At 39.7% G+C, this 23937-nt stretch overlaps 1 pseudogene across 1 annotated transcript in view; it reads left to right on the top strand.

Moving 5' to 3' along the window:
* The first annotated feature begins 8036 nt into the window (after positions 1-8036).
* Positions 8037-23937, top strand: part of LOC149162240 (putative methyltransferase PMT23) — a 208881-nt pseudogene continuing 192980 nt past the window's right edge. The window contains exon 1 of the transcript XR_016261914.1: positions 8037-8457. The product of XR_016261914.1 is annotated as a putative methyltransferase PMT23 (transcript). The remainder of the gene's footprint in view (positions 8458-23937) is intronic.

Consider the following 23937-nt stretch of genomic DNA (forward strand, 5'->3'; position numbering starts at 1 on the left):
AATCCTGCATGAGAATGGCTGATCCAAACTCGTATTTCCCTTGGCTGAACCACACAATCCTCATTGGCAATACTCAATCCATTGATTGTGCAAATCTCATGCACAACTATAGTCACAACTGACAACTGTCTTGCCCTTTCACCCACCTCTAACACTTGTCTCCATTGAACTGTCCATGCATTGAGTTAACTGATGTATTCTTTAGTTGATTTATGAGTTAATAACTAGTGAATTAATTAATAATTAATTCACATCACTCATCACTAGTGTATTCTGCAGTTAGACTAAATACAACTAGTTCAACTAAGTCAAACTGAACACAACTCCATCAACTCCTCAATTAACTCCACCAAACTCAACCACTTGAGTTCTAACTGAAGTCCATCATGCAATAGCTCAACTGACCCATAAGAAAAGTGTATTTCCTTCTGACAGCTACATGTGCCACATCCGTAGCTCGAACTGAAGTGCTCCAAGAGGATAAGATAATGTTTATAGTCCAAATATTATTAAGAGCTAATAATATTCGACTGTTCTATTTTTAGTCTGGCAGTCTAAAATTAGACTCTGCCCATATGTCTAAAAATAGAGGTCCATCTATTTTTACCAACATGACCAATCATCCACAAATAGCATCTTGCAACTCATGGACCATGATCCATATGTCTAAAAATAGACTGCACCAAAAATAGCCTACAGGCCCACTTAGTGAAGGCGACTCCTTTCCACTAAGCTCCATCATCTTGTTGCATTTTCAACACTCCCTCTCAACAAGATATGGATTATCTGCAACCCATATCCTGCAACTCTGGAATGTTCTGCATGCAACACATTTGCCCGGTCCACTTGCTCCAACAACACTTGGAACAAAAACACTCCCAACTGACCACTCTGTTGGGCTAGGAACATACTCTAATGCTGAAGCTCTACCTACTGCTGACAAGTGCTCCCTCTTTGACATCTGCACTACTGCAACATCTCCATGCATCTCGCACCATTGCACACTTCTTTGTGCCACCTAGCACTGTGCAAAACACTTGTGCCTCTCGCATTGCTGCAGCCTGCTAGCTATGTGCTGTCCTGGGATTCCCTACACTGTCGCTCTCTCTGTCGCTCCATCCGCATCTGTCTCTACCCAATCAGTCAGTTCCTGCTACTCCACATCGGGGCTCCCGTAGCAAGGTCTCATCCAAGAGGTTGGGTACCTCAAGGATCCTGCCCCTCCTCCTTGGGACAATCACTCTATATCGCCCCACCTCCTACCTGGAGGTATGGTTGCATGTGATCCCTCAGCCCACCTGGCTCGAAGTTTCCCCCTACTGGAGGTCTCTGCATGAGTAGATGTCTCTACTCAATCTCCTCTCAGCTTCCCTTGTTGTGGCTGCTCCACAACCTCCTGAAGCTGCTGCACCAATCGTGGCTCCTCCACAATCGTCTGAGACTTCTTCTGGCTCTGCATGTTGAGAGGTAATATACGCTCCCTCTCAACCACCAAGTCTCCATCAGTTGCCTCGTTGCTCAAGGCTTTGCATGCATCTTGAACCTCAAGAGCATACAGGTTCTTGACCCGTGAACCAATCTGCTTCACCTGTCTAGTGATGATGTGTCTAAGGAAAACCTTTCCCTTACTGAAGACTACATCACAGCCTCTGTCTTCCAGCATTTCGATCGACACCAAGTTTCTCTTCAGTCTGGGTACATACTTGACATCGGTCAAGGTAAGGCGAGCTCCATGCTCCCTCTGAAAAATAACCGTGCCTACACCTGAGACACTATACTTCTCATCATTACCCATCACTATGAGTATCTGGAGATCTTTCTCCTCCAAAGTACTGAACAAACTCTTGTCACCGGTCATGTGGAAAGAAGCTCAACTGTCAAGAAACCAACCAATTTCCGCCATGCATGAAACCATGCATGCGAAGAGTGTAAAATCTAACTCGAACTGTGAAGCAAGTGCCTCACCTTCAGATCCTTCCCCGGATCCCTTCTTGGATTTCTTCTTTGGGCAATTAGTAGCATAATGGCCCAACTCATGACAACGAAAGCATCTCACCTTCGATTTTTCAACCTTCTTCCCATCATTGGAAGAACTGGATTCGAAAAGAGAACCCTTCTCCTTCCCCTTCTTTGCTTTGCTCGCTAAGGCACAGTTCTCCTCATCATGCATGGATGAAGATCTGTCTTTGGTGCTCCGTCTGATCTCCTCTTGCACAAGATTCGACCAAAGTCTCTCCCATCCTGACAATTTCTCCCGACCATTGACAGAGTCCTGATAGGAATGCCAACTCTTCGGAAGACCAAGGAGAGCCAAGCTCACCAAGTCCTCATCATCGACAGTCACCCCCACACTTCCCAGTTCATCTCGACACTGAGTGAACTTCGTGAGATACTCGAGCATACTGTCTCCATTCTCACACTTAATGTTTTTGAGTTTATCCTTGAGTGCCAACTTCCTTTGATCGCTCTTGCTTTGGAATAGATTTGTCAACGCTTTCCACATCAAGTACGGAGAAGCATTTCCATGCAGGCTGGATACAATGTGATCTCACGCCCTCCAACAGAATCCTTCGACACTTTGCTGTCTTCTTTTGCGAAGCCACAACTTCAGCAGTATCAGTAGGCTTTGGGACCTCAGCCTCTATGAACTCCTTCAGCCCATTATCATCTAACACCGCCTCCATCCTGTCTTTCCATGCAATATAATTCGAGCTGCCCTCAAGAGCATACTCCAATCACAATCCGTTGAAAGAAATTTCAACTTTGACACCAAGAAAACACTGTTGCAAATTCGAATTCCACCAGCTCAAAACTCAACCGCTTCTGATCTAAAATTCGTGAGAACAAATTATTTCTCGTACAGAGATTGACTGTATGGGCTTTTACCGGATATCTCACCTTACAAAGGAAGGATGAATCCAGAGGCTACCTGGCCCGATTACAGACTCTGCCTGAAGAAATAAAAGTAATCACTTTCTGAATAATAGATTTGATGATCAACTCTGCTCCGATACCATGTAGAAATTTTGAATAATATAACACTTATTCACAGAGATTATCCCGATTATACACTATTTGCAGAATGCATGCATAATACATAACCTCCTCTACTATTAATCATCAATTTGTAGTATTCAGAAACAATCGCATGCGCACATTGAAGCATCAGTCGCACATATCAACACAGTATATCACTGGGAAAGCATACAGCTGAAAACCCCCAACTATTTGTATATTATATTGATTGAGAACATGTAACAATACATAGTACAATACTCCTCACAAGTACTCAGTACTATCTCCACCTGCTACACACAAACTAGCTCAGATCTGAATCAATCACAGGTTCAAATCTCCTCCGCTGCTTGCTTGCCTCCACTGCGCAATCCTGCATGAGAATGGATGAGAATGGCTGATCCAAACTCGTATTTCCCTTGGCTGAACCACGCAATCCTCATCGGCAATACTCAATCCATTAATTGTGCAAATCTCATGCACAACTATAGTCACAACTGACAGCTGTCTTGCCCTTTCACTCACCTCTAACACTTGTCTCCACTGAACTGTCCATGCACTGAGTTAACTGATGTATTCTTTAGTTGATTTATGAGTTAATAATTAGTGAATTAATTAATAATTAATTCACATCACTCATCACTAATGTATTCTGCAGTTAGACTAAATACAACTACTTCAACTAAGTCAAACTGAACACAACTCCATCAACTCCTCAATCAACTCCACTAAACTCAACCACTTGAGTTCTAACTGAAGTCCATCATGCAATAGCTCAACTGACCCATAAGAAAAGCGTATTTCCTTCTGACAGCTGCATGTGCCACATCCGTAGCTCGAACTGAAGTGCTCCAAGAGGATAAGATAATGTTTATAGTCCAAATACTATTAAGAGCTAATAATATTCGACTGTTCTATTTTTAGCCTGGCAGTCTAAAAATAGACTCCGCCCATATGTCTAAAAATAGAAGCCCATCTATTTTTACCAACATGACCAATCATCCACAAATAGCATCCTGCAACTCATAGACCATGATCCATATGTCTAAAAATAGACATAGTCTAAAAATAGACTTTGCGCCAAAAATAGCCTTCAGGCCCACTTAGTGAAGGCGACTCCTTTCCATTAAGCTCCATCATCTTGTTGCATTTTCAACACAAGAAAGAGTCCCATCACACCATAACTATTCAGAAATGGGAAGTCAAGGTTAAAACCACTATCGAAACCCGACAAAACCCATGCCAATGACAACAAATGAACCAAATACACACATGCATATACACATGCAACCGATTACCTGTAAGTATTCCTACTGAAGCTGATTACCTGTAAGTATTCCTACTGAAGCTGCTTGATCGAGCCTTTCATTGCTTGTATGATTTCATAGCAGGTTGCATGTACGATTTATGTCTTATTTTTATTTTCGTCTGGACCTGTTTTAAGTTTGACTCGAATTTATTATTTAAATCTAAATAATTTATTTTATATTATTACATATAAAATTTTATTTCAAATTGTATGATTTCTGTCTTATTTTTATTTTTGTGTGACCCTTTTTTTTTATTTTTTTATTTTTTTATAAGTTTGACTCGAATTTATTATTTAAATCTAAATAATTTATTTTATATTATTACATATAAAATTTTATTTCAAATTGTATGATTTCTATCTTATTTTTATTTTTGTGTGACCCTGTTTTTTTTTTTTTTGTAAGTTGGGGCGGGACTCTGCGATTTACATGTCCATTATGCACCCCTCTACGGGGAAGGGTAGCCCAGTTTGACTTGAATTTATTATTTAATTCTAAATAATTTATTTTATATTATTACATATAACATTTTATTTCAAATAATTTGATTCAGAATCTAAATATTTGACTTAATATCTGACCATAACTTATTAATAATTTTTTATTATAATTCAATATAAATATTTGACTATATATAATAAAATATTAGTTTATTAGTTCAATTCTACTATTTATTTATATTTTTAATCAAAATTTTAACTTAGTCTTCAAAATTTGACGATTTTTTTTCTTTTTCTTTCAAAACACGCTGTTTAATATAGTTGTAAAGGCCTCTAAATTGATTTCTCTATTTAATTTTGTGCCATGAACCACACTGGATGGTTCGAAAGGTGTCCTATGTGATTATTGCTGAAAAGATTTCTAGATTATTACTATTATTTCATTAAATATTTATTACATTTATTAATATCTTTTCATTTAAATCTCCCCTTATTGTTTGGTCAAAATTCAAATATTTTATTTTATTATTTTTAGTATTAAAAATTCGCAAGTAAATTTCTTTTAATTAATTTCAATTTTTAATTCAATTAAACACATACTCCAATTCTTTATAATTCTTCTTTTCTAATCCACTATGGTTTGCTTATGTCCTTAATGATGGGTGGTGAGTCCACAAGAAACATTAGGCAACTCTAAATTCTAACAAGTAGAAATTCAAAATTGACATATAACAAGAAATTTATCAACATAAGTAACAAGAAGATTTATTTCAATTTCCATAATAAATTTATCCCTTGTTTTTATTTATTCTTCTATATATTTAAGAAACCAAAGTTTAGATAGATTTGAGTGCATCTAAGAGTTAAGAAAATATGTTTCCTCTTAGGAGGTTAGAAGTTTGAATTCAAAGGTGAGTAGTGTGTATGCACCTTTGTAAATTATACCAACCTAGATTTATCTCAATTCTGGATCTAACAAGCCCCGAGATGGATCAAATCTTTTTTCACTTTAAAATAGATTTGCATATTCTGGATCTAACAAGTCCCGAGATGGATCAAATCTCTTTTCACTTTAAAATAGAGTTGAGATGGATCTAGGCTAGTTTAATCCCCCCTTTAAATAGGTCATGTTTCACATGAATACCATGGGTCAATACCATGTGTTCTCATACCATGGGTGAATACCATAAAGTTGTTTTTATTTCAACATAGTAAAAATGTTTAACTTAGTTTATTTTTAATTTTATTTTATTTTGACCAAGTATAAATGTTTACCAGACATGTTCCACATGAATACCATGGGTCAATACCATGTGTTCTCATACCGTGGGTGAATACCATAAAGTTATTTTTATTTCAACGTAGTAAAAATGTTTAACTTAGTTTATTTTTAATTTTATTTTATTTTGACCAAGTATAAATGTTTACCAGACATTACATTACGTTACAACATCTATACCACAGTGGGCAGAGAGGCATCTTGGCACAATAATCAAATCATAAGCAAAAGAGCCTCATACATCAACTTGATATCTAATGAGACTATAACATTATTATTATATATAAAAAGTTAAACTATAAAATAATACGATAGTAAAATGATTATTATTTTATCTATTTCCACTAAAAATCAAATAAACTAAATGATATTTTCAACTTTTTAAAATTAAACATAAACAATAGTGAATGACCAAAGCAAGTGGAAAACTACCTCAAAACAATTAAAAGTCCTAAACTAAAAGCTAAACTTCGGCCATGTTAGGGTTGGTGTGGCCCAGGCTGGGTGCAATCATTGGGTGATTTTGACAACGCATATGCCCTTGGTTTGTGGTTTCTCAACCCTAAAGGTAAGCGCGCAATCATATGCGATCTCTCGGTGATTTTGACGACTTAGATGCCCTTGGATTGCAGTTTCTCAAACCCAAGGTTAAACTCACAATTATCTCAAGACTCACACAACTTAGAAAGCAAGAAAATGTTTTAAATATTTAAATAAAAAAATATAAACTTACTAAATTATGATAAATAAAACATTGAAAAATAAAATTATAAATGTTAACTATTTATTAAACTAGTTTTATTTATATCCTAAACAACCTTCTTTAATGTCTATAAAATCATTAGCTAATTTACAATAATTTAAAAAAACTTACTTAAATTTAAAGTCATACATGAATAATTATTTTATCAAAATCATTAAAATCTTACACCTAATTGTGATTATTTGAAATAATTCTTTACATGTAAACTCTACTCCCCACTAAAATGCATCTTTGTAAATCTAAATCTTATTACTTTACTCTCCAATCTACTAGTGGTTGAAACGAATAAATATAAGGTATTTTTGTTTTTTTAAACTTAGTAAGATTACATCTTCATAAATAAATAAATATAAGGTATTTTTATTTTTTAAAGTTTAGTAAGATTACATCTTCATCATGTCTAACTTCTCACCCCAATTTACTAATAGTTAAAACAAATAAATATAAAATATCATGTCCAACTTCTCACCACAATTAAAAGATAACACAAAATTTAAACTTAACTTTTTTTAATTCATTTTTTAAGATTCAATAACGATAATGCTGCTTCATCATCATAAAAAATAACCATTCTACCCGAGAGCCCGGAGAAATCTTATAAACTTTAAAAATAAATAAATACCATGCTTATTTTTTTTTAATTGTGAAAAGGTTATAATAAAAAGCCGTGCTACATAGAAGTCTCACACACCAAAATCAATATTACTCTCATGTTCAAACAGGGAAATAGTAAGGTTTTTAAATAAAAAAATTAATATTATTAAAATTGGAAAGGAGTAAGGGTTTGAAATCCAAAATTAATGTTATTAAATTTTTTGAAATCTCAAATCGATTTCTTTCTCATTTAAAAAAAACAAAACATGTGCATGAAACCAGTGGATCCCTTATGACGGGGTACTCTATTTTTTTTTAACCACATTATGAATGGGATTTTTTTTAACTATATTATGATTTAATTTTTTTTAATTACGTGATGAATCAGTGATTCTCAAGTTTAATCTATGGAAGTTTCAGGATCAAACTTCATAGCTGTCACTATAACACCAATCCCAAGAGCATAAATCCCAAGAGCATAACCAATCACCTGTAAATCGGGTATACTAAGTTCCTATGATTTTAGCAAGAGCAGACTCCCGGGAAAGGGGAATCCGCCCCTCTAACCACCACCACAACAGGTCATTGTACAATGACATTTGAATTTCGGACTTCCCCCATGTAACTTATCGTCAAACCACACATCACTGTACTGACGGGGTACTCTACCCTTACAAAAGTCAGGGGAAATCTACAGAAGTCAATGGTCCCTTTACAACCGTCCCGTAAGATCCCAGGAAATGCTAGGGGCGACATCTGAACCCAAATCTTTGTGTGGGCTCGTGCACACTGGAGAGCAGAATATACGCTATGTGAAAACTCTAAGCACTTCATAAATGATCGTCATTCGATTATCACAGCGAAATATTGCTGCCCGTACGACTCCCACGAGTGGCATTCGATGATCTTTTTGATAATGAAGTTGCGTTTCTTTAATCAATGAAATCCCATATCTCAAGCCTCCTTTTCCCACAACAGCCTCGGCTTCTTGCCTGCAACAGAGCGTTTGCCCAGAGAATTTGAGAATTTAGTCCTGTACAACGTAAATCTGTTGAGGTACGTGCATCTTAGCCTCCATTTAAACGCCTGGGTTCTTTCTGTTTGAGCTTCAAATTAAATTGGGTCGATTCAGATCAGAGATTTTGCATCTTATTCCTGTTTCTGGTGGCTAGAAATCTTTTTAAAATTTCAGATCAGTTTGTTTTAATCAATCACACGGATGGAACAAATAACGTTAATATGTGATATCTATGCTCAACGACGAATCCATTACTGTTATGGGCGTTGTTGACAACGACATTTCTTCTTCTTGCTTGATGTGGTCCTCTTCTCTCTAGCAAATCCAGGTCTAAGAGACGAAACTCTATTTTCCATCATAATTATTTGCAGAAGTAAAACCACATAGAAAACTTATTATCCCATTGTGCACTCATCATGTTAATGAGTTCTTGATCCGTCATTGTGTTAGGTCAATTGTGGGTGAAGATAGTTAGTTTTACTAACACAAACCTATTTAATGTTGGGTTTGATATTCACCACGAGGTTGGGAAACTAAGGTTGTATATTGAGAATTCCATCCCACCTCTAGGGTTAACTTGAGATGTGCATCCTAGAGCTTTGCAACTTTCACTTGCATATTAAACCTTAGTTCAATATCCATGTTCAATGCACATCATTTAGATTTAATTCACCATTATACCCATACATGAACACACTAAATGTTAGTTGGTTTGGCTTGCTTGGGTGGTTGAGCACTTTGAGTTGCATGTAGCTGGTCTCGGGGTCGATCGTGGAGGTTGGCTGCCTTTATTGCATGCCTCACTCAATTTCTCTATTGGGTTGAGTGTTTTAATCAACACTGATGGGTTTACACTAGGTACCATCAACACTGATGGGTTTACACTAGGTATCAACAGTGATGGGTTTACACCAGGTACTTTTAATCAACACTGATGGGTTTACACTAGGTATCAACACTGATGGGTTTGTGTTTTGATCAACACTGATGGGTTTACACTAGGTATCAACAGTGATGGGTTTACACCAGGTACTTTTAATCAACACTGATGGGTTTACACTGGGTATCAACACTGATGGGTTTACACTAGGTACCATCTCCACTGATGGGTTTATTTACACTAGGTACCATCTCCAAAATGTGGGGAGGTGAAGTGCCTGAAGGTTTCCCCTCCCGGGTACCATGATGGGTTTACACTTGGTACCATCCCCAAAATGTGGGGAGGTAAAGTCCCTGAAGGTTTCCCCTCCCAGGTACCATCTCCAAAATGTGGGGAGGTGAAGTGCCTGAAGGTTTCCCCTCCCCACACAGTGTTGTTGGATCTCTCCACTGCCACCTGGGCTCTAGAGCGCCTCACTTCTTTTGGAGCCATTAGAAGAACGGTGATGATGTAAGTTATAAAGAATCAGCAACAGGCTTCAGGAGACACTAAACCAGTGTTTTGGAAGTTATTAATCACTTCCAAATCCTTCATTATGTAGCAAAAATTTACTAATTCATAACTGATCAAGTTCACACAATGTTTTTCACTTTGTGAGTTAAAACTAGCACAGATCCATTTAAAACCTGGTCTGATATGCACCTTAATGTTGCAAAATTTGGGATTACATATCTCTGATTTCAATATTTAATGAATGGGACGTTTCTGTGAATTCAATGTATGTATTCTTGATCTTCGAAACCTTGAGGGGCATATCATAACCAAGTTTAGCTGGGTTGGTGCTCGTGTCTATATTCCATACCCCCAATAATATGTCATCTAGATCTATACACCATTACATTGTCTACGGTAGTAGATTATAGAATGTAAAAGGGAAGCTAAAGATCCAGGACACTAGATTCTAGCAAAAGCCTTCAGAATCTCATAGCAACCACAACAATTTAATTCAGTTATCTTTATTCTGGAAGTTAATTTGTTTACTACTTGGAAACTATAGTGATGGGAGTTAATTTGTTTATCACTTGGAAAGTATAGTGATGCAATCATTTAGATTGGCCTCGGGAGAGTCAGTGTTGTCCGCATGTAGAGAAGAAGAGTATCCGGATTTTTTCAGGGGTATTGACCCCAGGGCCACTTGTAGCAGAGTTAGCTTTGATACCAAATGTTGAAAACGGAAGGAGAAGAATGCTGATTCACAAAGACATTCAACTTCCAATTAACAGGAATTTCAGTGCACTCCATTGGGCATAATTCATTCATCACATAAGCAAGACACACATAACATTTATCCATATATTCACAGAGACGAACATCCTGTGGCAAAAGTGAAATTGACAACCAGAAGTAGATTGTTTGAACAATTTACCACATGCCCCTCTCCTTTGTTGGAAAATCAGAAAGGCAGAAAGATTTTCTTTAAGTTGATAATTACTTGTTATATTCTTATGTTCTTCTTTTACTTTAGTTCATCAAGCAATTACCAAAACAATAACACAAAGATCACAGACACCAGATGTAGGCGGACAGCCAGGGCAAAACCCCTATCTAGGGGAAAACCTAGTCAACAACTCTTCCTTTAATAGTTTCATGAGATGATCCAAGACTCCTTGACCTAGACACAAACTTCCTCCAATCACCAAGTCAGCCCTTCCTTTCTTCTGCAGATGATAACCTTCCAGCAACAACTTTGACCTAGCACTTCGATCTAACAGCAGTAGACTTTCGAATTCCCCAACAACAAAACTTCGACCTAGCAGAACTCCGACTTCGACCTTCCCAGTAGCAAAACTTCAACCCAACAAATCTAGAACTTCGATCTTCCCAGTAATAGAACTTCGACCCAACAAATCCAGAACTTCGACCTTCCTAGCAACATAACTTCGATCCAGTAAATAGCCCAGTAAATCCACACACGTGAGAGAGAGACAACCTAGAAACTTCAATTTTCCTTCTCTAGCAAATCTCCTCCTTTTGCAACTTTGCACTTTTTCTGCTGCCTCTTCTTGGATATCAAACTTGTGTAATTGAGTGTTCTCCAAATAAATCGAACTACTTGTATATATACCCTTTTCTAGAGGTCGAATTACCCTCATGTAGGTCAACTTGATCAGGTAAGGGCCGACTTGGTGTGGAGGTGACAAATGACTTATTTTACTCAATATTAATTCTTTTTACATGATTCAAAAGCCCAATAAGGGTCTCATTAAATGGACAATGACTCTAATGACTCAAGACAAAACCTAGAAGTCCTCAATGGGGACTTTGACCTAAAACATGATGATCTAAGCATGAAACCCATGTTTTAATAAGTCATAATAATAATAATAATAACAAAAATTTCTTTTTCTTTCTTTTGATAAATACATTTCATTATGACTCAAATACAATTATGAAGATCGAACCTAGTTACATTCTTCAACACTCCCTCTTAACTAGGGAGGTATTCATAAGTACATGGAAGATCTCAAAACACATGAACCATGAAGAGTTTAGGCACTTATGGTGCCACAGACTAGATTCCTGACCAGGGCAATCTATCCGGGTGGGACTAAGATGGACTAAAGCTTTCAGCCTCTCTAGGTACCATTAGGCTTACTTGCTAACCATCAACCCAGGGAACTAGGTGCGTAATGCAAGGTCAAAGCTCTATGACCAATGCCACCCTCCCTACTACTTCGGGAACTAGACATCAACACATATGTCGGCCAGATGTCCTCCCAGGCATTTTACACACACAATGCCTCAACACATCAAATCTCTCTTGATCAAATAGATCGATAACCTCAAGCATGCTTTTCAAAACTTCGAGGGATTTTCCTGTGCAAACACAACCCCAATTAGTAACAATCTTTCAAATACTCATAAGTAAACACAAACCTTCAGGGTCTTCAATCATCTTGATGCTACTTCACTATTTATCATAGTAGGACATAGAGGCTTTCCAAACAAATCTTGACATAAGATTCCTCAATCATACAATTTCCTTTCGTACTTAACATTCAACAACATATTCTACAACTTGCTTTCTTTCTTTTAGCAACACCTCAATATTCATTCTCCAATTTCTTCTTCAAAGTATCCATCTTGACTGTAATATGCCCTCCCTCTGAACTTGGGAGGTATACTCTTTTCTTTATCCAGGCTCCCTCTTAAACTAGGGAGATCAACTTCAGAGAATCTTTCATGGCTTCCATCCTTCTTATCAAAGTCATCTTGATCATCATCATTCATGTAACTTCCTTCATTATGCTTATCAATCAAATCAACTTACAAATATCATCAACATCTTTGAAGATTATGTACCTGCACAACTTAGACAACAAGCACAACCAAAATACTTATATAGAAGCATGAAATAAACTATATCAGAATCATACAACAACGGAAACATTAGACTTTAGACATCGAATACCTAAACTTAGTTAGGTTCATAATCAACCAAAGACACATACTTTAAATCTCAACTTCTTGCTCGGGTTAGGTTATAACCCCTAGATCACATCAGTGACTTAATCAACATATCAGTCTCATTATATCTAGGGCCTCAATATTTCTTCCAGAGATATGACATACTCTACTATAATATATTTCAAACCGTAGTAACAATTCAAACAAGTACACTTACAATGCATCTAACAACTTTAGAATTCATATGATAGACTACTACTAGGATTTAATGCAAACCCTAGATCACAACACAACTCTTCCTTTAATAGTTTTAGTAGACTTTCGACTTCCCCAACAACAAAACTTCGACCTAGAAAAACTTTGACTTCGACCTTCCCAGCAGTAGAACTTTGATCCAACAAATCCATAGCTTCGATCTTCCCAACAACAAAATTTCGATCCAGCAAATCCAGAACTTCAACCTTCCCCCTTCCCAGCAGTAGAACTTCGATCTAGTAAATAGCCCAGTAAATCCACACGTGTGAGAGAGAGACAACCCAAAAACTTTCTCCAGCAAATCTCCTCCTCCTTCTACAACTTCGCACTTTTTCTGCTGCCTCTTCTTGGATATTGAACTTGTGTAAGTGAGTGTCCTCCAAATGAATTGAATTGATTGTATATATACTCTTTTCTGGAGGTCGAATTACCCTCATGAAGGCCGAGTTGATCATGTAAGGACCGACTTGGTATGGAGGTGACAAATGACTTATTTTACTCAATATTAATTCTTTTTACATGATTCAAAAGCCCAATAAGGGTCTCATTAAATGGACAATGACTCTAATGACTCAAGACAAAACCTAGAAGTCCTCAATGGGGACTTTGACCTAAAACATGATGACCCAAGCATGAAACACATGCTTTAATAAGTCATAATAATAATAATGATAATAATTCTTTTTCTTTCTTTTGATAAATACATTTCATTATGGCTCAAATACAAATTGTGAAGATCGAACCTAGTTACATTCTTCAACATTCTCAACGTGCTATTTTGAAAATTTGATCATACCATTGTGATTACTGTGAAAAAAACAAAAATACCCTCTTCTACACAAATTCTCACTTAGATGTAATATCATGTAATATTCCTAATGGAATTATGTAGTGAATAACTGAAGCATGAACTAGAAAACAAATTTTTTTTTTAAAGTACAAGGCACTAAAACACCCAACACAAATTTTAGAACAAGTGAGCCATTTTATTAAAAATTTGGAATAAATGGGAGTACAATAACAAGGAACAAGTGCACTTGGGCTTGCATAAGCAAGTTGAAACAAATCCAGGTGAGAAAGATGCCCCAATTAGTAGAAACTTCGACCCCCAAATTGCCTCTGCGCTGCCCAGAAATGTGCCACTGCTGCTATCTGAAAATGGTTTGAATCCCCTGCTAGAATGCTTGGATTGGCTTGAAATTGTTGATGTAAGGAATTGGTCCCAATCTTTCACACCGAAAAACCCACAAAATGGTGCAAATTACTAGCGGAGTAATAAAACGCACTACTGAACAAAATGGGATTTCGAGCCTGAATACTACCCGAAAAATTCTGCAAATTTAACCGGGACCTCTCCTCCAAATACCCATAAAAACCTAGAAATCTTTGGGCCTAATTCCAACCTTCCAAAATTACCCCCAAATAGAGTGAGCTCCTCCCCTTGCTGGGAAATTCGTACCACCCAGAATTCTGCTGCAAATGCCCACCAAAAATAGCTGATAAATCCCTCCAATAATTCTCCTGATGTCCCCTAGCACAACTCACCCCCAACTCTGGTCTATCCTCCACAACGAATGTTGCTCCTCTAGTGACTATGTAGGTCCCCAGTCAGCCACTTCTGTGCATGCCCAAGAAGAGGGTTTCGGTCTAAAGTGCTGCCACCAAATCAGCTTGTAAGTCCCTTGCAAAAATGTTGCCAAATACTCAGAAGGTGGGCCTCTAATTTTCTAGAACAATCTCTGATCTGTAGCTCTCTCCTCCCACACGTGCGTGGCCTTTTCCTACGCCCTAGTCTGCATCCAGAATAACTCGATTTCTCTTGTAGAATCCCTTTGGTACAACCTTAGATGTATAGCAATTCTCCCCTAGGGTGGCACTTGAAGTCCACCGAAGAAGGAGTCGAGATTTCCCTGCGGAAATCTCGTGGGCTGAACAACACTCTGTTGACCCAACTAAACAGCTATTTCGTGTGCTGAACAACACTTTGTTGACCCAACTAAACAACGATCTCGTGTGCTGAACAACACTCTGTTGACCCAACTAAACAGCTTGAGCAAACGATAGTTTAGATGTCAAATGAGAAAAAGTCCCCAAAATGAGTGCTCCACCTTCCATTTATAATTTTTGCCCCCTTCTCTTTCCTTGCGGGCTGCACCCAACGAATTTCCTTTTCCCTCCTCTCTCCAAGTCAAGCTCTCCAAGGGGTGTGTATTCCCTCATGGAGTGACCCCCACCTTCGACTAGCTCCACAATTTTCCTTTTTCTCTAAGTGGGTCCCTCCCTTTACCCAAAAATTAAATCTTCTTTTGATTTATCCCCCTTCCTAAGTTTTAATGCCAAAATATCTCCCAATTTCTAAAATTGCAAAAATGGAAACTATTCTTAACAAAAGTAATTAATTGGGATATTACAGTCCTCCCAAATTGCTTGTCCTCATGCAATTCCTAAACAACCACCCTCTCGGTCAGCTGAGCCAAACAGTCACTGCAAACAATATTGGGGCCCCAAATGTGCCACCGAGTCATCTCGGATCTCTGAACTCTCCTGCCATGGGGAAATCCCTCAATACCAGGATCCCAAGCCGTTCTGATCAACACGACGCATCCCTCGCTCCCCTCACTGCCCAACCCGACATGGTCACCAGACACCCCCTGCATACCGCCGTTAAGTAGAGCATCATGGTAGAATAAAATCCCAATCATCTCCTCGTGAAACTGCTCTACTGAATAGTCCCTCTCGTGCACTTCAAGAGTTGACTCCTAAAGATGCAATCCAATCCTTGTGGGGTTGAGTTCTCGTCTGCCTAAGCTTCCCCTGATCTCCTCTTGTTGATCACCCTGCCATACTGGTGTAGTCCCCCACACCATCAACGAATCACTAAAACCCAATGGAAGATCTGGATGACCTTCCCCTAAAGAAACTAATTCACGTCTATGGGCAGTTGAACTGCTAACCCCTGTTATGCCAAAATCCCTTGCCTATCGTAGAATGAACCTATCCTGCTGACATTGTGACACCTTGGTCATGCCTGACTGCTCAACATGCTCGTATCAGATCCTCCTCTCCAGTAACGCTCAACCACTATACCTATCACAATCAGTGCTATGCCCAACCTGCAAGGGCAACTCAACAATGCTCAAGCCCACCACTCCACGGCTAGCCTCGATCCAGAGAAGCAACCTGCCTCACCATATGATGAATGTCTCAACGACTCCCTCTGGGAAGGAATTGGATCACCCTGCATTTAAACCTTGCCCATTGAGTAGGGGAGTGATCCACTTGCCAACCGGGTCCCTGGATCCCCCAACCATAATGAGAGCTCACAACTCCCACTCCTCACGGGATGCCGCTGTGAAGCACTGCTACCCATTAGAGCCCATCTGACCCTCGTCTCTGACCCCAGTATATATACCATAGGTGGACCCCAAGTATCAAGAATTCGTCCCAAGCATGCCAATTTGTCTTGCCCCTGCCAGCCCATACAGTGAAATCCGCTATCCCAACTCCTGATGATACGCTTGGACACTGCTCGGGGTCTGGACACCCTCCTGTAGACGAAATCTACCATCCACTGTCCCTCAGGCTCCTGTAATGCCTCAGACTGTCTCCCCCAAAGTGCATCATGCAACTCCCTTGCAATCACCTCCTCAAGTGTAAGCCCAAGGGTGGAACATATGCTGCCTCAACAATAAGCCACACGATCCCTAACCCTGTATTCGTTAGCTTGTGCATCCACCAAATTGCTCAACTAGAGAGTCTCCTCCTCGCCCATGACATGCAGTGCCTCATCCAACTGCCTAGGGTGGGTCTCCCATGTCCTGCTGCGTGAACAAAGAGCATCGAGGGGTGGCAACCAAATGCTCTGCGAATGTAAGCAACACTGGAGGATGATGGTTGGGTAGGTCCCCAAGGGTATGCTCGATAATTTGCAGGAATACTGAAGAGTAATCCTATGGATGACCCTCTCTCTGCCTCAAATCTTTTGATAACCCCCTCGAAGACCTGTCTTCACTAAACATGGTGTCCCTAGATTCTCAACAATGCCCTCATCAATCCTAGGTAAGCTGCATCCAATGGTACACCTAATTTCCCTGTCCATAAGTCTCCCTGGAGGCAATGCTCCAAGAGCCTGTTGTGCCGCATCATGTGTCATTGCATACCACCAAATATCACCACACTCCTTGGCATGCAATTGTATGCCACAACTTGTCTCTATACACCACTGGACACCCCCAGGTACTGTTATACCATCTTGTACCGTCTCGTGTCCAGCCTGTGTCGTTGCTCCTGTCACTCCCTGCGTGTACTCAATGCAATTTAAGACACTCCTACTCCACAATGCAATCCAACACACTATGACACACCACCATTCATCTCCATGCCTACTTGCAAACCACTTCTCAACGCTAGATGCTCCTACACGTCCTTGGATGTGATGGCCTAAATTTGTGTCAGTACGCGTCGGCCCGCACTCGATCGACATCGTCACCTCCATTGTCGCATCACCATACCCTCCGATGAATGGATCTCCCCTCCAAATCCTCCCTGAGGGACCCAAGAAGTGAATCTTCCTAGGTATCAGTAGTGATGCCACCACTGCTCTGCTCCTCTGTGTCCTTTGTGCCCCACACAAATGTGGAGAATCCCCAACTCCGTACAAGGCACTGTTTGGTGGCCTACCAATGCCACTTACTCCGAAAAACTCCTGCCAGAGTATGCTGATCATCCTGTGATCCCATGTACAACTGTCATACCAAGACAACCCAAGGAGTCTGCCCATAAACTAGTTGGCCACTGGTGCTGACCCAATCTCCCCTAGCGAACGCATGTTCTCAGTCACTAGGTCGACTACCTCATCAATGCCATAGCCATCCCGTATGTCTGATATTGGATAGGAAGCCCCACTTGGATCCCAATGCCAACTTGGGCATCTAGTACCCTCTGTGTCTGAGAGCTCCCACTGAGCTTTAATCCAGACTACGACCATCTGCATGAGTCCAGTGCACTCCACCGGGTACCAACTCAAAATCTCTCGCCATCCAACTCCAAGAGGGATCAATTGCATGAACTCCCGCACATAGAACAATCCCTCCATCCCGCGAGTGCTGCACCCTGCGCAGCTCATGTCGCCTCATCCCAGCATCCTGGTCAACACCCAAAATCTGTCAAGGTGACTCTGCCTCTCCCTCTCCAATGTGCAAAGGCAACCCACTATTGCTACAAGCCCCATATATGTATGTTTGAAGAGCGCTGCTCCGATGCTCTAATGTGCACTCTAGCTGGACCATTAGGGAATCCAACTGTTACCCAACGTGAGTCAGTTTGGCCACTGACTCAGCACAAACCGCCCTCACGACATCCAACTCCTTGTTCTGTTGCAGAATAGCCTCTCACATTGTCGTGGCCTTCTTCTTCAATGCTAGAAGGACAACCTAGAACTGATGAAACTGTTGTGGTCGACCATCATCTGATACCACTGTATCCCCTGGCACCTCATTAATGGTGGACATGTCTCCCTGTACCTCGCCAATTTGTCGTGCACTACTATCACTTGAAAACTCAGACACAACCCTGGACATCTCACCAATGGATATCTCAACAATGAATGCAACTCCTCAATGGTGGACACCTTTGCATCTCTGGCACCTCGTCAATGGATGGCCTTATGGGTGTATGCTCTACTCTCTCCTCTAAGATGTCAACCAGAGCGGTCAAGGGAGTCTCCAACAAGGGTGACTCCTGCATCACACTAGGTGTATCTACGTGCTCCCCACGATCTTGTGTACCCTCAACCTCATGCTCAGGCTCCTGATGTTTAAAACCAGGTCTCCACCATCAAAATCGCCTCTTGGTCGCACCCTTTAACTGCCCTCCTCTACATGATGGTCCAACCCCTGAACCATACTTCTCCTTCTCTTGTTCATCCAGGAAATGAGGCATGGTAGGATGCCCAGACTGACCACATGTGTGGGTGTTGTACGATTGGGATGTGCATGCACGTGCTTGGGTTCTCCTCTGGTTATGTATCATTTGTTGCATCCCCTCTAGGATCTGCTGGTTCTGCCTCACCAATTGTTGGCTCTGCCACATCAACTATTCCACAGTCTTGCTAGCATCCCCACAGCTGGCCAAGATCATGCTCTGATACCACTATAATATTCCTAATGGAATTATGCAGTGAATAACTGAAGCATGAACTAGAAAACGACCAAAAATTTTAACACACAAGGCACCAAAACACCCAACAAAAATTTTAGAACAACAACTGAGCCATTTTATTAAAAACCTTGAATAAATGGGAGTACAATAACAAGGAAAAAGTGCACTTGGTCTTGCATAAGCAAGCTGAAGCAAACCCAGGCGAGAAAGATGCCCCAATGAGTAGAAACTTTGACCCCCAAACTACCTCCGTGCTGCCTAGAAATTGTGTCACTGCCGCTATCTGAAAATGGTTCGAATCCCTTGCTAAAATGCCCAAATTGGCCTGAAATTGCTGTTGTAGCCTCCTCTTAATTTTCCCCACAAGATACAGAAAGGAATTGGTCCCAATCCTTCACACCGGAAAACCCACAAAATGGTGCAAACTACCAGCGGAGTAATAAAAATGGGATTTTGGGCTTGACTACCCGAAAAATTCTGCAAATTTAACTGAAACCTCTCCAAATACCCATAAAAGCCCAGAAATCTTTGGGCCTAATTCCAACCTTTCAAAATTACACCCAAATAGAGTGAGCTCCTTCCCTTGCTGGGAAATTCGTACCACCCAGAATTCTGCTGCAAATGCCCGCCAAAAATAGCTGATAAATCCCTCCAATAATTCTCTTGATCTCCCCTAGTACAACCCACCCCCAACTCTAGTTTATCCTCCACAACGAATGCTGCTCCTTTAGTGACTGCTTAGGCCCCCAGTCAGCCACTTCTTTGCATGCCTAGGAAGAGAATTTCGGCTTGAAGTGCTGCCACCAAATCAGCCTGTAAGTCCCTTGCAAAAATGCTGCCAAATACTCAGAAGATGGGCCTCTAATTTTCCTAGAACAATCTCTGATCTGTAGCTCTCTCCTCCCACATGTGCATGGTCTTTTCCTATGCCCCAATTTGCATCCAGAATAGCTCGATTTCACCTGTAGAATCCCTCTGGTACAACCTTAGATGTATAGCAATGCTCCCCTAGGGTGGCACTCGAAGTCCATCGAAGGAGTTGAGATTTCCCTGTGAAAATCATGTGTGCTAAACAACACTCTGTTGACCTAGCTAAATAGCGCGAGCAAACAATAGTTTTGATGTCAAATGAGAAAAAGTCCCCAAAATGAGTGCTTCACCTTCCCTTTATAATTTCTGCCCCCTTCTCTTTCCTTGTGGGCTCCACCCAACGAATTTCCTTTTCCCTCCTTCTCTCTCCAAGTCAAGCTCTCCAAGGGGTGCGTATTCCCTCATGGAGTGGCCCCCACCTTCCACTAGCTCCACGATTTTCCTTTTTCTCTAAGTGGGTCCCTTTCTTTACCCAAAAATTAAATCTTCTTTTGATTTATCCCCCTTCCTAAGTTTTAATGCCAAAATATCTCCCAATTGCTAAAATTACAAAAATGGAATTTCTTCTTAACAAAATTAATTAATTAGGGATATTACATATCAGAATATGCTTATGAAGCCCATCAGAGAGAAGGAAGAACCAAGATTAATATAAGCGAATTAGTTTTCTTTTTGTGCCCTACAACTTCCCTATCTTGTATTGCATTTCAACGTCTAGATGCTTTGTTTCCCAAGTTTGCATTTTGTGGTCAACCATCAGCACCTCAACCATATCGAAGGTTGACCCAATTTTCATGTCAGTTTATTCTATGCAATCTTTTATCTGCAGGGAAAGGTCCATATTCTTGAACATAAAAGTTAAAAAATATCTTTGGTGCGGTAAGATATATATACTCGTAGGGCCTTCTTGGCAGGCACGTGTCTTACAACCACGCTAGAATATGAGGATTTAACAAGTATAGGGCTCTGAGCCTTGATTATCTGCAACAAAAGATCAAAATTGCCAACTTTTAAAATATATATATATATATATATATATTAAATCCTCCTATACTTGTTAAATCCTCATATTCTAGCATGGTTGTAAGGCACGTGCCTACCAAGAAGGCCCTACAAGTGAGATCTTGTTAGTCTTGGTGACCTAGGGGATTCTCTGTAGAATCTTCAAACGCCTACATCATCATGTAGATGCACATCCATAGAATTCTGCAAAAGGTATAAGTCTATTATTGAACCCTTGTTTGTCTTGACAAAAGCCATGCACTACCTGTATGTCATCATGAAGTAGAAAATAGGGTCTAATTGGGATAGACCGGGGTTACAGACAACGCCATACCTGAAAATTGTGCTGCAAATATAGGCTTAGCTAAGGGCACATACGATACACCCTTTCATTTTATTTTATTCAGCTCACAGTTCAAAAATATCCTTCATTGTTTCTTCTCAAGAGATTGGTTATTAGGTTTTAGTGAATACGTGTGGCAATGGGGACCATCTAGATCTAGTTTGTAAGGATCAAAAAGCATTTTGCAATATAAATTTTGTTTTATTTCAAGCAATATATGTGAAGTGATTTTTGTTAGGAAAGCACCAAAAATTGAAATATAGAAGCCAGAGAAGCATATACCCATGAATAGTGAATGGACCCCAAGGAAAAATAAAAAAGGGAAATGTTTGTTGAGAAATATAGTTTTAGCAGGAGCTTCTTGCATAGGTTAGGTCTAAATGTGGGAGAAGTAGTTCGAGAGAACTTTTAATGCCACTTAGTAAAAGTGGGAAATAATACCATCTTGTAACTTCACTTACATAAATACAAGTAAAAGTCAAATTTCACATATTCACATAGTCTTAGAAATCTAATGAATTATTTTGGAGATTTAAGAATACTAGTGAGTGAGATTTGTTTTAATCTTTATCATGCACCTCATTATTGAGACAAAGTGGTTGCTAGGATTAAGGAGATTAGTTGCTAATATTTGGGAGATTAATCACTAGTATTTGGGAAATTAGTTTGGTAGGATTGAGGAGATTTATTATCTCTCTCAAAGCATAAATAGGACAAGATGAGAGAAGTTAATATAAACATTTGTACACCAAGAAGACTCAAGAGACCAAGAGAGATCAATTGAGCAGATTCAAAGTAGAGGAGAGGAACCAATGTGTTAATTTCAGATAACAATGGTATGTTCTATGCTTGCAACAATTACTTCAATGTCCTTTTGTTAGCCCAATGATGGTTTCTAGTTAATTTCCAATAGCAATCACATAAACCATTAATCACATTGACAATAACCGTAGATAGAACACAAACAATAATTGCAGAAGACAAGCCAAGACAAGAGAACACCAGTGTTTGGCAAATGCCAGTGAAAAACCCCAAGATGGAGAAAACCCTTGCTCAATTCTTCTTATTATAAATATCAAATTTTTAGCAGAGAGAGAGTACAATAAAGTCAAAATTGACTTGCCAATAGATAATGAAAACCACTGCCCAAAACAACCTAACCCAATCTGTGATTTTCCCTCAGTCAACAACAGTGAAACAACAACAATGTGTGCCCTAACTAGTCAATGGTCAAGGTCAAAACAATCCTTAGTAGCTTGGTGAAAGAAGAGAGGAACTCTACCTCTCTTGCTTGTCAAAGTTAGCCCAAACAATCAACAAATTTGCAGTGAAAGTTGGTCAACCTGAAGTCCACCTTGCAGTCAAACAGGCTTGCAGTCAATGCAGGTCAAAGTGCCCAAAAATTCTCGGTTTCTGTGCCAATCATTGTGGTCTGCCCAAACAAAAAATTTCCCACAAAAATCACAGTCAAAGGAGGTCAAATAGTCCTTGGTCAACGCCCAGAAACAGTTCTGCAATTCGGCCCAATTAGAAAGTCACTTCTGCCCTTCGCACATGTGAGAGAGATCCTACAATTCTGAGCTGTACGAACCAATAGGAGGAGAGAGAAGATATGTTGTGTGATGATGGGATGCAAAATGAGGTTTGAGGTGACCCTTATTTATACAATTCGTTGAGGGTCAAAGGACATGTCGCTTAGGCTTCATGAGCCTACATGATTGTGAGGCCGACCTTCACAATTTACACTTGTGTGGGCTTGACCTCAAAAACATATATCTCCTTGTCCAAATATAGTGATCTTTAGGTCGATTTTGGTCCTCTCAAAAAGAGGAATTTAATGAAAAAATTATCTCCATCAAATGAGTTGTCAAAAGTGGAATTTGGCTCTAGTTGCCAATTTTAACACTCCCTCTCAACTAGGGAGAATTCCACCTGCCAATATTTGACCATCGATCATCATGCCATCCTGTCATTATGAACCATCTGTGCCAGTGTTTGTAAAACCGGAATCAGTGACCGGACCGGTCCACCTAATGAACTGGTTTACCGACCGGAACCTGTCTAACCGGGACTGGTTTGGTCAACGAACCGGTTTTAGAAAAATACATTAAATAATCAATTTTTAATGAAACAAAACTATTTTTAAGATTTAAAACCATGATTCCAAGCCAATAGAGACAAAATATGCAAAGTTTGCTCATCTATATACCATGTAAAGGTGAATATATTGAAATTGCATCGAGTGCAATACGTATCATCGACAAAATAGCAAAATACATAAGAAATGAGGCTCTAAATGGCCTATAAAGTCCAAAAACAATGTTGCAAGCTATGAGGCCATTGGCCTACTACAAGTCTATAGTGTACACATGATCAATCATAAAGTTTATCACCACTACTAGCCACAGGATCATCATCAGGAGCTACATAGACATCATTTGGTTCGGAGTTTGAGGATGCCTTAGCCTGATCTGCAACCTCAGTAGCAATGCCACCAATAACAATAGAAGTGGACCTAATGGAAGCACGAGTTTGTCAACC

This window comes from Pinus tabuliformis, chromosome 5_2 (genome assembly GCF_031772625.1).
Source record: "Pinus tabuliformis cultivar Carrire ecotype Pingquan chromosome 5_2, CPIR1, whole genome shotgun sequence".
NCBI classification, from domain to species: domain Eukaryota; kingdom Viridiplantae; phylum Streptophyta; class Pinopsida; order Pinales; family Pinaceae; genus Pinus; species Pinus tabuliformis.